At 45.0% G+C, this 15846-nt stretch overlaps 12 non-coding genes across 12 annotated transcripts; all 12 read left to right on the forward strand.

Annotated features, from left to right (window-relative positions):
• Positions 1 to 1275: 1275 nt before the first annotated feature.
• LOC130395062 (5S ribosomal RNA) lies at positions 1276 to 1395 on the forward strand. Its single transcript, XR_008898161.1, has one exon. It is a non-coding gene; the product is annotated as a 5S ribosomal RNA (ribosomal RNA).
• A 7156-nt stretch (positions 1396 to 8551) lies between these two features.
• On the forward strand, positions 8552 to 8670 carry LOC130399515 (5S ribosomal RNA). Its single transcript, XR_008902022.1, has one exon. It is a non-coding gene; the product is annotated as a 5S ribosomal RNA (ribosomal RNA).
• A 519-nt stretch (positions 8671 to 9189) lies between these two features.
• On the forward strand, positions 9190 to 9308 carry LOC130396699 (5S ribosomal RNA). The gene has a single exon (XR_008899322.1). It is a non-coding gene; the product is annotated as a 5S ribosomal RNA (ribosomal RNA).
• Positions 9309 to 9827: 519 nt separating this feature from the next.
• On the forward strand, positions 9828 to 9946 carry LOC130396700 (5S ribosomal RNA). Its single transcript, XR_008899323.1, has one exon. It is a non-coding gene; the product is annotated as a 5S ribosomal RNA (ribosomal RNA).
• Positions 9947 to 10475: 529 nt separating this feature from the next.
• On the forward strand, positions 10476 to 10594 carry LOC130401097 (5S ribosomal RNA). The gene has a single exon (XR_008903557.1). It is a non-coding gene; the product is annotated as a 5S ribosomal RNA (ribosomal RNA).
• Positions 10595 to 11113: 519 nt separating this feature from the next.
• Positions 11114 to 11232, forward strand: LOC130396701 (5S ribosomal RNA). The gene has a single exon (XR_008899324.1). It is a non-coding gene; the product is annotated as a 5S ribosomal RNA (ribosomal RNA).
• A 528-nt stretch (positions 11233 to 11760) lies between these two features.
• Positions 11761 to 11879, forward strand: LOC130399660 (5S ribosomal RNA). Its single transcript, XR_008902163.1, has one exon. It is a non-coding gene; the product is annotated as a 5S ribosomal RNA (ribosomal RNA).
• Positions 11880 to 12408: 529 nt separating this feature from the next.
• On the forward strand, positions 12409 to 12527 carry LOC130399679 (5S ribosomal RNA). Its single transcript, XR_008902182.1, has one exon. It is a non-coding gene; the product is annotated as a 5S ribosomal RNA (ribosomal RNA).
• Positions 12528 to 13046: 519 nt separating this feature from the next.
• Positions 13047 to 13166, forward strand: LOC130394136 (5S ribosomal RNA). Its single transcript, XR_008897324.1, has one exon. It is a non-coding gene; the product is annotated as a 5S ribosomal RNA (ribosomal RNA).
• A 1094-nt stretch (positions 13167 to 14260) lies between these two features.
• On the forward strand, positions 14261 to 14379 carry LOC130400888 (5S ribosomal RNA). The gene has a single exon (XR_008903358.1). It is a non-coding gene; the product is annotated as a 5S ribosomal RNA (ribosomal RNA).
• A 529-nt stretch (positions 14380 to 14908) lies between these two features.
• On the forward strand, positions 14909 to 15027 carry LOC130400833 (5S ribosomal RNA). Its single transcript, XR_008903306.1, has one exon. It is a non-coding gene; the product is annotated as a 5S ribosomal RNA (ribosomal RNA).
• A 528-nt stretch (positions 15028 to 15555) lies between these two features.
• Positions 15556 to 15674, forward strand: LOC130396702 (5S ribosomal RNA). The gene has a single exon (XR_008899325.1). It is a non-coding gene; the product is annotated as a 5S ribosomal RNA (ribosomal RNA).
• The last annotated feature ends 172 nt before the right edge of the window (positions 15675 to 15846 follow it).

The raw sequence follows: 15846 nt of genomic DNA on the forward strand, positions 1-15846 counted from the left end.
TTGTGTGTCCTCTGGAGTGTGTGGGGGCATCAACATGTTGTTGTAGGTTGAGGGAGTCTAGCAGCTGAAGAAAATCAGCAGCGGGCTGGCATGAGGGGGTGTCAACATGAATATTTAAATCACCCAGAATGATGGTATTGGCAGAGGTAGTACAGAGTGTTGTGAGGAGATCAGACATTTCCGGGATGAAAGCAGAGTTGGGTTTAGGGGGCCTGTATATGAGTAGAACAGTCATGGGATGGGGGGGCTTGCATGTGAATGCAAGACATTCAAAGGAGGAAGTTGTAGGCAGCACCATGGGGGACAACTCCAGGTCCTGTTTGTGGATGACAGCTAGGCCACCACCGCGTCCAGTTCTGCGGGCTGCCTCCAAGTAACTGTAGCCTGGGGGACAGGCTTCGTTTAGGGCAGAGTAAACCTCTGGCTGGTGCCAGGTTTCTGTTAGACACATGAAGTCAAGTCCTTTTTCCCTGATATGCTCTTCAATCAAGCTGGATTTATTATTCAAGGATTGAGTGTTGAAAAGTTCAAATTTAACCAGTGACTGTGGAGTTATTCTCTGTACTGGTCGCAGAGCCTTAAAATCCACTCCGCGCAGGTTGGAATCCACTCCATGAAATCTATCCAGCCGGGAGTGCGGGGATCTCGCGATGTTACGTCTTTTGCCCTCAGCCGTCTCAGCGGACCTAATGGATGTGATGAAGCCGGCAGGCTGACCATAAATAAAGTTTCTCCCTGAGCCTCTGTGGATATATCGAGGTCTACGCAATAGTCCTAGCTGCTTAATGGTGGAAATACAGGGTGGGATGGAGCGATTGTTGTACTTCAGCAGCTGTGGGGCGAAGTACGTCAACATCGAACCTGATGTTGAGTGATGTTTGCCTGTTAGCAGCTAGGTACGGACCCGACGCATCTGGGGAAGAGCTGGGAGGCAGTGCAGAAAATCCACGAGACAGTAGAGACAGCTTAGCAGGTTGACCAGGGCATATTCCTCACCAGGATCGCCGAAAAAAAAAAAAAAAAAAAAAAAAAACTTTAACCGTTAACCTTGGTTCAAACATTTAACATCACACGCACACGCAGTGTATTTCAGATAATTAATGAATTCAGATGTCACAATGATCGTTTACATGGATAAGGAGTCCTACTGAATCAATTACTGCCGTTTATATCTAACTAATGATTGTTTTTGTAAGAGTGTAACGTCGAGCCTCAGCAGCTTTCTCACTCCTTATGTGCTTCTGTATAAAACCTGGTTTTGCGCCTGCACTAATTGCTTACGGCCATGCCACCCTGAACACGCCCGATCTCGTCTGATCTCGGAAGCTAAGCAGGGTCGGGCCTGGTTAGTACTTGGATGGGAGACCTTCTCAGAAGCCCAGGTTGCTGTAAGTAGTGACGGGTGTCACCAAAAAAGAAAAAAAACACGCCCGATCTCGTTTGATCTCGGATGCTAAGCAGGGTCGGGCCTGGTTAGTACTTGGATGGGAGACCGCCTGGGAATACCAGGTGCTGTAAGCATTTTCTTTTTTCAACTCGAGCTCATTGCCTCCGTGGCCTACCGTGGCGTACCGTGACCTGATGTTTACTGCCAACCGCTTTGGAGGATTTAAGCAACATACAAAAACTGACAACGTCTCTCAAAACTATTTTTGTGAAACATGAGGACAGTATAGTGATACTGCCAGCAGGGAGCACCAGAGAGCTGAACCGACAGTTGTACATTTCTTAAACTTTCACCAACACAAACACGCACGCTCACTTCAGATCATGGGAGGACGTCAAAAAATCACCACCCATTCTCTGACACTTTAACCGTTAACCTTGGTTCAAACATTTAACATCACACGCACACGCAGTGTATTTCAGATAATTAATGAATTCCGATGTCACAATGATCGTTTACATGGATAAGGAGTCCTACTGAATCAATTACTGCCGTTTATATCTAACTATTGATTGTTTTTGTAAGAGTGTAACGTCGAGCCTCAGCAGCTTTCTCACTCCTTATGTGCTACTGTATAAAACCTGGTTTTGCACCTGTACTAATTGCTTACGGCCATACCACCCTGAACACGCCCATTGAGGAAGTGATACGCTCATTGAGGAAGTGTTTGGTGTGCTTGAGTGGTGAGAGGAGGACGGTGTTGGAGCGAGGATTCTTTTGGTGGTAAATCAAGTATTTATAGATATTTTTTTGGTTCGTTTTTCGTCTCGTCGTTTATTCCCCCGACAGCTTGCTGTTTGGGGGAGTATTAGTATACTTTAGTTCGGTTTTTTTCCGATGTCTCACGCGGTTTCGGAAACTCGAATGGAGGACGGCATGGAACGGAACACGGCTCCTGCTGCGGTGACGGATGGTGGTTGTGTGGCGAAGAGGACATCGGAGGACGTACTAGGCGGGAGACCGGTGACTGCGGAGAGAGCAACAAGAGAGAAGGAGGACAAGGTTGCGGATGGTGGCCCGAGCTACAGCAGGGAGTTGTCTGTGGCTGTGGAGCTTGTGGGAGAGGAGAAAATCCCGATGATTGAGATGCTAAGGGCGATGCAGAGTGTATGTGGATTGGTCTTGGGATGTCGCTACCTCTCATTGAACCAATATGAAGTAACGATGAATCACCCCAACGGGAAGAGGCGATTGTTGGATGGTTTTAGGATAAGGGGGACCAGCGTCGTCGCAAAAGACTTGACTGCAGATGAGATGGTGGTGTCCTTTATGAGTCTACCAGTGTACATTACGGATGAGGAGATTCTGAAGAAGCTTGCGGACTGGGGTGTGGAGGCAGTTTCGCCGATTGCAAGGAGGAAGTGGCCTGGGATGACCATATGTGAGGGTACACGGTTTGTTAAGGTGAAGTTTAACAAGGAAGTACGGTCCTTGCCTTGGTCCACACGTTTTGACACTGAAAAGGGTGCTGAATATTTCCGTGTCATCCATGACAGACAATTAAAGGTGTGTAGATTGTGCATCCAGCCTGGACATATAGTGAGGGACTGTCCTGACTTCCTCTGTCGGAAGTGCGGGAAGCAGGGGCACTATGCAAGGGAGTGTGTGGCTGTGATTAAATGCAGAGAGTGTGGTAATAGAAAGGAAAATTGTGTGTGTAAGGAGGAGCAGGTGGGAGGGGGTGCCCTCTCAGTTGACCCAGACTCAAGGGCTGTATCGTTGGAGAGTGAGGGAAGTGGAGGGGAAGAGAGTGCGGAAGAGGAGATGGAGCACGGGGAGCTGTCTGACGGGGAGACAGTCTTGGACAGTCAGCTACAGGTTGAGCTGAAGGACCCGGGTGTGGGGGGCACGGGGTTGCCCGGGGGGCAAAGCTCTCAAGTAGAGCTTTCCTCTCTACCGGCATCTGGGCACCCTACACCAGCGGAGGGCATAGCCAAGGTGCCGCGGGGGTCTGGACAGTTGGGGAACGAGGCGGGACATGGCACGGGGGCTAGCCTGGAAGTTGATTTGGTTGTGTCAATGGCCCCGGCATCAGGGGGAGATGGGGGCACAGGGATGGGGGGGGGCAGGAGCTCTCAAGCGGGGCTCCTCTCTTTACAGGCGCCCGGGTGGCCTACAGTAGAGGAAGATGCAGCCTGGGGGTCTTGTGCTGTGACTATTGAGGATACAGCCGACGCGTCTCATTGGCGTGGTATGGCGCCTATAATTCCCCCCCCACACTGTATAATTCTCAACCACACTGGCTGATGGAAGGGAGAGGGAGAATAAGTCTGGGAATGAGGCGTTGGGTGTTTGTAGGGAGAGGGCGCCCAGGGTCAGACGCAGGAGAGGGGTTGATTCCGATGAGGAACAGAGGAACTTGAAAAAGAAAGGGGTACGTAAAAAAAAAAATGATTTTAACAGTAATACCCACTCTGTGTCTTTTGATTTCAATGGTCACACTCACATCAATTAACATCAACGGTCTTAACAATATGGCGAAGTTTGATGAGGTGTTAATCCATTTTAAATCCGATATTTTAGTGCTGCAGGAAACAAACTGGACACAGGCTAAAATGCCAGAAATCAAGGAGAAATGGAGGGGACTGTTATTCGTCAACTGTGGGACGGCAAGATCGTGTGGTGTGGCAATACTTGTAAAGGAGGATGTGGTTGGGAATGTGAAGGAGGTTCTGAATGATGGGAAGGGGAGGGTGATTGGAATCGATTTTGATGTTAATAATGTAACGTATAGACTAATTAATGTATACGCACCTAACAGAGAAGTGGAAAAAAGGCTATTTTTTATCTCTCTTGGTTTGCTCTGCACTAGGAATTGTGTTCTCGTGGGAGATTTTAATGTGTTTTGTAGCAAGCTGGATGTTTATAGGAGAGATAGTTTTAGACAGGATTCGGCCCGGAAGGCTTTGTTCAAAATGATTGAGGATGGGGGTTTGGTCGATGTGTGGAGGGTTAGAAATGCTGCCAAGAGGGAATTTTCTAGGAGGCAGATAGTGAACGGAGTGCTAAAGCAAAGTAGGATCGATTTATGTTTAGCACGACAGGACATCGCTGATACTTTGAGCAGTGTACAGTATAAATTCACTGGTTATAGTGATCATGCAGCAATAATCTTTCAGATGGGTGACAGAAGTAGAGGGACAGGGGGGGGAGTTTGGTGTTTGAATACAAGTGTGTTGGAAGAGAGCGAGTATATTGAGATGGTGAGAGGGTGTGTTAAGGAGCAAATGAATTGTGTGGGGTATGATGCAGACGTGTGTGAGTGGTGGGAATGTGTGAAGATAAAGGTGAAAATGTTGAGCATCAATTATTGTAAAAAGCGGAGTCAAGTAAAGAGGAGGACGGAATGTGTATTGAGAGAGCGAATGGCTGAGGAATTGAGGAGGTTAGATGACGATGTGAATAGGGACTTAGCTGACTACATAGGCATTAAAGGGGAATTAGAATCTTATGAAAGGGAGAGGTGTAAAGGGGCAATAGTAAGGAATCGGGCGCAGTATGCGGTAGATGGGGAGAAATGTACGTCTTTCTTTTTGGGGCTGGAAAAACGGAAACAGGGTAGAACATACATAGCTCAGATAGAGGATGAGAGAGGGGAAGTGGTACATGATTTTGTGGGGGTGTTGGAGAGAGTGCAGGGGTTTTACAGTGATTTATTTAGCAAAGGCTATGTAGATAAGGATAGTGTGGACAAGGTATTAGGAACGGTTGAGCATGTGTTATCGGATAGTGATAGGGAAGTATGTGAGTGTGAGTTAGGAGAATCGGAGGTGATGGCGGCTGTCAGCAGCCTGTCCAATAACAAAAGTCCTGGCTCTGATGGATTGCCGGCAGAGTTTTACAAGTGCTTGAGTGAGTTGTTATGTCCGATTTTATTAAAGGTATATAGGGAAATGGAAAGGTTAGGGATGGTTAGCAAGTCGATGTCGACGGGGTTAATAGCGGTACTCTACAAGAATAAGGGTAGTAAATTGCAGTTAGGGAACTACAGAGGGTTAAGTCTGTTGAACACTGACTATAAGGTACTGGCCAAAACTTTAGCTAATCGGATTAAGTCGGTAGTAGGGACCATAGTTTCATCAACCCAAACTTACAGTATTCCAGGGAGAGATATAGCGGACACGATAGGGTTAGTTAGGGATGTAGTGAGGCATATGAAAGAAGAGGGAGGTGTAGTATTGAGTGTAGATTTTAACAAAGCTTTTGATAGGGTAGAACATGAGTTTATGTTTAGGGCGCTAGAGAGATTTGGTTTTGGGGATAGGTTAGTGAAGTGGATTCGATTATTGTATAGTAATGCAAAGAGTAGGGTCAAGTGTAACGGGGTATTGACGGATAGTTTTAGATTAGAGAGGTCAGTTAGGCAGGGTTGTCCGTTATCTGCATTATTGTACAGTATAACGGCTGAACCATTAGCCACCATGCTAAAAAAGGATCAGCACATACAAGGCATCAACATCCCGGGAGGAGGTAGGAGTTTAATCCATCAATACGCAGATGACACAAGCATTACAGTTAGGAATTTGGCCAGTGTGAAAAGGGTAATTGAGTTATTGGGAATATATGGGAGTGCATCGGGGGCAAAGATTAACCTGGAAAAGTCAGAGATCCTTTGTGTAGGGGCAGTGGATATGAGCGAGTGTGACATTCCGCTGACTGTTTCTAAGGGGATGATAAAGGTATTAGGTGTGAATGTGGGTGTGGATGAAAATGAGGCAAGGGATGTCACGTGGACAGGGGTTCTGAATAAAGTGAAGCAGAATTTGAATTTATGGAAGATGAGGAAGTTGAGACTGAGGGGTAAGGTGATTGTGGTGAATTGCTTGATGATGTCACGGGTGAATCATGTGCTGAGCACCCTGGATCTACCATTGAGGGTAGTAAAGGAGTTGAATGGGGCTGTTAACAATTTTTTGTGGGATGGGAAACCGGCCAAAATTGCGCATAAGGTCTTGACGAATGGGTATGAGGATGGAGGACTGAAATTGATAGATGTGGAGGTGAAGAAAAGGGCGTTACGAGTGAAAACAATTAAGAAATATTTATTTGGAAAGGAGGAGTATTGTTGGATGGGTTTTTTTGAGGACTATTTGCACAGGTATGGTGGTTGTGGTGTGAATGGTCTTTTTATGATGTTTAATAAGCCGAGGTGTCAAGGGATGTCGTATTTCTATCGAGAGGTTTTTGAGGCATGGGGGAAATATTTGGAGTACGTGAAGTATGAGTGTGTGGACAGAGCCGAGGTTCTGAATCAGCCAATCTTTCAGAACCCAAAAATACTTCACAATAACAGAATACTGGTCAGTAAACATTTTGAGAAAGCCGGTATTAAACAGGTCAAGCATTTAATGTTGGAGGGGGGTAACGTTTTTAAGGCGGAACAGGTGATCATAAGGGATGTAAGGAGGTTTAATAGAGATGTGAGGGGGGCTGTGGTTGTTGGGATGTATAGGAGAGTAAAGGGAAGTATTGGTACAGGGTGGATGACACTACTGTTAGGACAGGGAGGGATAGGCGAGGAGAACACGATGGTCGAGTTGGGGGTGGAGAGGGGAGGTAAGAGAGTTAAGTTTGAGGATGTTAGTACAAAAAGTGTGTATATGGATTTGATGGGCGGTGGGATGAAGAGGCCAGCGTCAGAGAAGGTGTGGGGAAAGGCTTTTGAGGGGTTTGACGTGAAGAAAATGTGGGGCAACTTGAATGTGAAGTATAACTCTATTGAATGTGAGCACAATGATTTAAGATCAGGCACAATAGGGTTTTCACGAATGTTGTTTTGCACCAAATTGATAGTACTGTGGGTAGAGTGTGCAATGTTTGTAAAGAGGTGGATGAGACCTTTGATCATTATTTCATTGAATGTTCAATGTTGTTTGTTTTTTTTGAGAAGGTTAAGGATTTGCTGAGTGTACACTGTGGGATCAAGGTTGGGAAGGATGTTGAATGGAAGAAACTGTTGTTGTTTGGTGTGGTTGGAAAGGTGAAAGATGTGAATGTAAATTTGGTGAATTTCATGTTGAGCACAGTCCGTCATGCAATTGTATGCAGGAGGAACGTTGCGCAATATGAGGAGAGGGTGATACCGTTATGGGAGTGGTTTGTGGCAACTTTTAAAAAGAATGTGAGGTTGGTCCACACGCTTAGGAGGGAGGATTTTCACAAGTATTTTGTTAGGAACAGCACTTTAGTCATGTTAACGGAATCAGGGACGTTAGGATTTAGTGTGTAGTGTGGGCATTGTTTTTCCTGCTTGTTAAGACCTGGCGGACCACTCCGAGGCAAATATTTGTTGTGTATGATTAGGGTTAACCTCTCTATGTGATTGTTGCGTACATTTGTGATTATCAACTATCTGTATGTCTTCTGTATGTCATACTGTGTTTGGTTATGACCGTAAAAGATTGTAAATTACTGTAAATACGGAATTTTAATTGTAAACTATATTTTTTGATAATAAAAAAAAAAAAAAAAAAAAAAAACACGCCCGATCTCGTCTGATCTCGGAAGCTAAGCAGGGTCGGGCCTGGTTAGTACTTGGATTGGAGACCGCCTGGGAATACCAGGTGCTGTAAGCTTTTTCTTTTTCAACTCGAGCTCATTGACTCCGTGGCCTACCGTGGCGTACCGTGACCTGATGTTTACTGCCAACCGCTTTGGAGGATTTAAGCAACATACAAAAACTGACAACGTCTCTCAAAACTATTTTTGTGAAACATGAGGACAGTATAGTGATACTGCCAGCAGGGAGCACCAGAGAGCTGAACCGACAGTTGTACATTTCTTAAACTTTCACCAACACAAACACGCACGCTCACTTCAGATCATGGGAGGACGTCAAAAAATCACCACCCATTCTCTGACACTTTAACCGTTAACCTTGGTTCAAACATTTAACATCACACGCACACGCAGTGTATTTCAGATAATTAATGAATTCAGATGTCACAATGATGGTTTACATGGATAAGGAGTCCTACTGAATCAATTACTGCCGTTTATATCTAACTAATGATTGTTTTTGTAAGAGTGTAACGTCGAGCCTCAGCAGCTTTCTCACTCCTTATGTGCTACTGTATAAAACCTAGTTTTGCGCCTGCACTAATTGCTTACGGCCATACCACCCTGATCACGCCCGATCTCGTCTGATCTCGGAAGCTAAGCAGGGTAGGGCCTGGTTAGTACTTGGATGGGAGACCGCCTGGGAATACCAGGTGCTGTAAGCTTTTTCTTTTTCAACTCGAGCTCATTGACTCCGTGGCGTACCGTGACCTGATGTTTACTGCCAACCGCTTTGGAGGATTTAAGCAACATACAAAAACTGACAACGTCTCTCAAAACTATTTTGTGAAACATGAGGACAGTATAGTGATACTGCCAGCAGGGAGCACCAGAGAGCTGAACCGACAGTTGTACATTTCTTAAACTTTCACCAACACAAACACGCACGCTCACTTCAGATCATGGGAGGACGTCAAAAAATCACCACCCATTCTCTGACACTTTAACCGTTAACCTTGGTTCAAACATTTAACATCACACGCACACGCAGTGTATTTCAGATAATTAATGAATTCAGATGTCACAATGATCGTTTACATGGATAAGGAGTCCTACTGAATCAATTACTGCCGTTTATATCTAACTAATGATTGTTTTTGTAAGAGTGTAACGTCGAGCCTCAGCAGCTTTCTCACTCCTTATGTGCTACTGTATAAAACCTGGTTTTGCGCCTGCACTAATTAGCTTACGGCCATACCACCCTGAACACGCCCGATCTCGTCTGATCTCGGAAGCTAAGCAGGGTCGGGCCTGGTTAGTACTTGGATGGGAGACCGCCTGGGAATACCAGGTGCTGTAAGCTTTTTCTTTTTCAACTCGAGCTCATTGACTCCGTGGCGTACCGTGACCTGATGTTTACTGCCAACCGCTTTGGAGGATTTAAGCAACATACAAAAACTGACAACGTCTCTCAAAACTATTTTTGTGAAACATGAGGACAGTATAGTGATACTGCCAGCAGGGAGCACCAGAGAGCTGAACCGACAGTTGTACATTTCTTAAACTTTCACCAACACAAACACGCACGCTCACTTCAGATCATGGGAGGACGTCAAAAAATCACCACCCATTCTCTGACACTTTAACCGTTAACCTTGGTTCAAACATTTAACATCACACGCACACGCAGTGTATTTCAGATAATTAATGAATTCAGATGTCACAATGATCGTTTACATGGATAAGGAGTCCTACTGAATCAATTACTGCCGTTTATATCTAACTAATGATTGTTTTTGTAAAAGTGTAACGTCGAGCCTCAGCAGCTTTCTCACTCCTTATGTGCTACTGTATAAAACCTGGTTTTGCGCCTGCACTAATTGCTTACGGCCATACCACCCTGAACACGCCCGATCTCGTCTGATCTCGGAAGCTAAGCAGGGTCGGGCCTGGTTAGTACTTGGATGGGAGACCGCCTGGGAATACCAGGTGCTGTAAGCTTTTTCTTTTTCAACTCGAGCTCATTGACTCCGTGGCCTACCGTGGCGTACCGTGACCTGATGTTTACTGCCAACCGCTTTGGAGGATTTAAGCAACATACAAAAACTGACAACGTCTCTCAAAACTATTTTTGTGAAACATGAGGACAGTATAGTGATACTGCCAGCAGGGAGCACCAGAGAGCTGAACCGACAGTTGTACATTTCTTAAACTTTCACCAACACAAACACGCACGCTCACTTCAGATCATGGGAGGACGTCAAAAAATCACCACCCATTCTCTGACACTTTAACCGTTAACCTTGGTTCAAACATTTAACATCACACGCACACGCAGTGTATTTCAGATAATTAATGAATTCAGATGTCACAATGATCGTTTACATGGATAAGGAGTCCTACTGAATCAATTACTGCCGTTTATATCTAACTAATGATTGTTTTTGTAAGAGTGTAACGTCGAGCCTCAGCAGCTTTCTCACTCCTTATGTGCTACTGTATAAAACCTGGTTTTGCGCCTGCACTAATTGCTTACGGCCATACCACCCTGAACACGCCCGATATCGTCTGATCTCGGAAGCTAAGCAGGGTCGGGCCTGGTTAGTACTTGGATGGGAGACCGCCTGGGAATACCAGGTGCTGTAAGCTTTTTCTTTTTCAACTCGAGCTCATTGACTCCGTGGCGTACCGTGACCTGATGTTTACTGCCAACCGCTTTGGAGGATTTAAGCAACATACAAAAACTGACAACGTCTCTCAAAACTATTTTTGTGAAACATGAGGACAGTATAGTGATACTGCCAGCAGGGAGCACCAGAGAGCTGAACCGACAGTTGTACATTTCTTAAACTTTCACCAACACAAACACGCACGCTCACTTCAGATCATGGGAGGACGTCAAAAAATCACCACCCATTCTCTGACACTTTAACCGTTAACCTTGGTTCAAACATTTAACATCACACGCACACGCAGTGTATTTCAGATAATTAATGAATTCAGATGTCACAATGATCGTTTACATGGATAAGGAGTCCTACTGAATCAATTACTGCCGTTTATATCTAACTAATGATTGTTTTTGTAAGAGTGTAACGTCGAGCCTCAGCAGCTTTCTCACTCCTTATGTGCTACTGTATAAAACCTGGTTTTGCGCCTGCACTAATTGCTTACGGCCATACCACCCTGAACACGCCCGATCTCGTCTGATCTCGGAAGCTAAGCAGGGTCGGGCCTGGTTAGTACTTGGATGGGAGACCGCCTGGGAATACCAGGTGCTGTAAGCTTTTCTTTTTCAACTCGAGCTCATTGACTCCGTGGCCTACCGTGGCGTACCGTGACCTGATGTTTACTGCCAACCGCTTTGGAGGATTTAAGCAACATACAAAAACTGACAACGTCTCTCAAAACTATTTTTGTGAAACATGAGGACAGTATAGTGATACTGCCAGCAGGGAGCACCAGAGAGCTGAACCGACAGTTGTACATTTCTTAAACTTTCACCAACACAAACACGCACGCTCACTTCAGATCATGGGAGGACGTCAAAAAATCACCACCCATTCTCTGACACTTTAACCGTTAACCTTGGTTCAAACATTTAACATCACACGCACACGCAGTGTATTTCAGATAATTAATGAATTCAGATGTCACAATGATCGTTTACATGGATAAGGAGTCCTACTGAATCAATTACTGCCGTTTATATCTAACTAATGATTGTTTTTGTAAAAGTGTAACGTAGAGCCTCAGCAGCTTTCTCACTCCTTATGTGCTACTGTATAAAACCTGGTATTGCGCATGCACTAATTGCTTACGGCCATACCACCCTGAACACGCCCGATCTCGTTTGATCTCGGAAGCTAAGCAGGGTCGGGCCTGGTTAGTACTTGGATGGGAGACCGCCTGGGAATACCAGGTGCTGTAAGCTTTTTCTTTTTCAACTCGAGCTCATTGACTCCGTGGCCTACCGTGGCGTACCGTGACCTGATGTTTACTGCCAACCGCTTTGGAGGATTTAAGCAACATACAAAAACTGACAACGTCTCTCAAAACTATTTTTGTGAAACATGAGGACAGTATAGTGATACTGCCAGCAGGGAGCACCAGAGAGCTGAACCGACAGTTGTACATTTCTTAAACTTTCACCAACGCAAACACGCACGCTCACTTCAGATCATGGGAGGACATCAAAAAATCACCACCCATTCTCTGACACTTTAACCGTTAACCTTGGTTCAAACATTTAACATCACACGCACACGCAGTGTATTTCAGATAATTATTGAATTCAGATGTCACAATGATCGTTTACATGGATAAGGAGTCCTGCTGAATCAATTACTGCCGTTTATATCTAACTAATGATTGTTTTTGTAAAAGTGTAACGTCAAGCCTCAGCAGCTTTCTCACTCCTTATGTGCTACTGTATAAAACCTGGTTTTGCGCCTGCACTAATTGCTTACGGCCATACCACCCTGAACACGCCCGATCTCGTCTGATCTCGGAAGCTAAGCAGGGTCGGGCCAGGTTAGTACTTGGTTGGGAGACCGCCTGGGAATACCAGGTGCTGTAAGCTTTTTCTTTTTCAACTCGAGCTCATTGACTCCGTGGCGTACCGTGACCTGATGTTTACTGCCAACCGCTTTGGAGGATTTAAGCAACATACAAAAACTGACAACGTCTCTCAAAACTGTTTTTGTGAAACATGAGGACAGTATAGTGATACTGCCAGCAGGGAGCACCAGAGAGCTGAACCGACAGTTGTACATTTCTTAAACTTTCACCAACACAAACACGCACGCTCACTTCAGATCATGGGAGGACGTCAAAAAATCCCCACCCATTCTCTGACACTTTAACCGTTAACCTTGGTTCAAACATTTAACATCACACGCACACGCAGTGTATTTCAGATAATTAATGAATTCAGATGTCACAATGATCGTTTACATGGATAAGGAGTCCTACTGAATCAATTACTGCCGTTTATATCTAACTAATGATTGTTTTTGTAAAAGTGTAACGTCGAGCCTCAGCAGCTTTCTCACTCCTTATGTGCTACTGTATAAAACCTGGTTTTGCGCATGCACTAATTGCTTACGGCCATACCACCCTGAACACGCCCGATCTCGTCTGATCTCGGAAGCTAAGCAGGGTCGGGCCTGGTTAGTACTTGGATGGGAGACCTCCTCAGAAGCCCAGGTTGCTGTAAGTAGTGAGGAGAAAAATGACATGAATGACATGGATGATGATGACGATGATGAGGAGGAATAAGCTGATGCTGATGAAAAAGAGGACATTAAAGTTAGTGACGGAGATGAGGCAGACGATGAAGATAAAGGAATTGAGGAGGTTGACGGAGAACCCACTAACCTTAACGCTGGGTGGGCAGATGCAATGGCCAAGATTCTGCAGAAGAAAAAAAAAAACCCCAGCGAGCAAACCAACGATACTGGTGAAGAGCAAGGAGTTGGACATGATGAAGGTGAAGGAGAAGTAAGAAGAAAAAGAAGAGAAGAGAGAGGAAGAGAAGAGAGGAGAGAGAGAAAAATAAGTGAGAGACAAAGAGAAAAATAAGTGAGAGAAAAAGAGAAAAAAAAGTGAGAAAAAGAAAGGAAAAAGAAAGAGAGAAGTAGAAAAAGAAAGAGAATAAAGAAACGAGAGAGATAAACGACAAAGACAAAAAAATAAAAAACACGCCCGATCTCGTCTGATCTCGGAAGCTAAGCAGGGTCGGGCCTGGTTAGTACTTGGATGGGAGACCGCCTGGGAATACCAGGTGCTGTAAGATTTTCTTTTTCAACTCGAGCTCATTGACTCCGTGGCGTACCGTGACCTGATGTTTACTGCCAACCGCTTTGGAGGATTTAAGCAACATACAAAAACTGACAACGTCTCTCAAAACTATTTTTGTGAAACATGAGGACAGTATAGTGATACTGCCAGCAGGGAGCACCAGAGAGCTGAACCGACAGTTGTACATTTCTTAAACTTTCACCAACACAAACACGCACGCTCACTTCAGATCATGGGAGGACGTCAAAAAATCACCACCCATTCTCTGACACTTTAACCGTTAACCTTGGTTCAAACATTTAACATCACACGCACACGCAGTGTATTTCAGATAATTAATGAATTCAGATGTCACAATGATCGTTTACATGGATAAGGAGTCCTACTGAATCAATTACTGCCGTTTATATCTAACTAATGATTGTTTTTGTAAAAGTGTAACGTCGAGCCTCAGCAGCTTTCTCACTCCTTATGTGCTACTGTATAAAACCTGGTTTTGCACCTGCACTAATTGCTTACGGCCATACCACCCTGAACACGCCCGATCTCGTTTGATCTCGGAAGCTAAGCAGGGTCGGGCCTGGTTAGTACTTGAATGGGAGACCGCCTGGGAATACTAGGTGCTGTAAGCTTTTTCTTTTTCAACTCGAGCTCATTGCCTCCGTGGCCTACCGTGGCGTACCGTGACCTGATGTTTACTGCCAACCGCTTTGGAGGATTTAAGCAACATACAAAAACTGACAACGTCTCTCAAAACTATTTTTGTGAAACATGAGGACAGTATAGTGATACTGCCAGCAGGGAGCACCAGAGAGCTGAACCGACAGTTGTACATTTCTTAAACTTTCACCAACACAAACACGCACGCTCACTTTAGATCATGGGAGGACGTCAATAAATCACCACCCATTCTCTGACACTTTAACCGTTAACCTTGGTTCAAACATTTAACATCACACGCACACGCAGTGTATTTCAGATAATTAATGAATTCAGATGTCACAATGATCGTTTACATGGATAAGGAGTCCTACTGAATCAATTACTGCCGTTTATATCTAACTAATGATTGTTTTTGTAAGAGTGTAACGTCGAGCCTCAGCAGCTTTCTCACTCCTTATGTGCTACTGTATAAAACCTGGTTTTGCGCCTGCACTAATTGCTTAAGGCCATACCACCCTGAACACGCCCGATCTCGTCTGATCTCGGAAGCTAAGCAGGGTCGGGCCTGGTTAGTACTTGGATGGGAGACCGCCTGGGAATACCAGGTGCTGTAAGCTTTTTCTTTTTCAACTCGAGCTCATTGCCTCCGTGGCCTACCGTGGCGTACCGTGACCTGATGTTTACTGCCAACCGCTTTGGAGGATTTAAGCAACATACAAAAACTGACAACGTCTCTCAAAACTATTTTTGTGAAACATGAGGACAGTATAGTGATACTGCCAGCAGGGAGCACCAGAGAGCTGAACCGACAGTTGTACATTTCTTAAACTTTCACCAACACAAACACGCACGCTCACTTCAGATCATGGGAGGACGTCAAAAAATCACCACCCATTCTCTGACACTTTAACCGTTAACCTTGGTTCAAACATTTAACATCACACGCACACGCAGTGTATTTCAGATAATTAATGAATTCAGATGTCACAATGATCGTTTACATGGATAAGGAGTCCTACTGAATCAATTACTGCCGTTTATATCTAACTAATGATTGTCTTTGTAAAAGTGTAACGTCGAGCCTCAGCGGCTTTCTCACTCCTTATGTGCTACTGTATGAAACCTGGTTTTGCGCTGCACTAATTGCTTACGGCCATACCACCCTGAACACGCCCGATCTCGTCTGATCTCGGAAGCTAAGCAGGGTCGGGCCTGGTTAGTACTTGGATGGGAGACCGCCTGGGAATACCAGGTGCTGTAAGCTTTTTCTTTTTCAACTCGAGCTCATTGCCTCCGTGGCCTACCGTGGCGTACCGTGACCTGATGTTTACTGCCAACCGCTTTGGAGGATTTAAGCAACATACAAAAACTGACAACGTCTCTCAAAACTATTTTTGTGAAACATGAGGACAGTATAGTGATACTGCCAGCAGGGA

The sequence above is a fragment of the Gadus chalcogrammus genome, chromosome 12, assembly GCF_026213295.1.
Source record: "Gadus chalcogrammus isolate NIFS_2021 chromosome 12, NIFS_Gcha_1.0, whole genome shotgun sequence".
NCBI lineage: Eukaryota > Metazoa > Chordata > Actinopteri > Gadiformes > Gadidae > Gadus > Gadus chalcogrammus.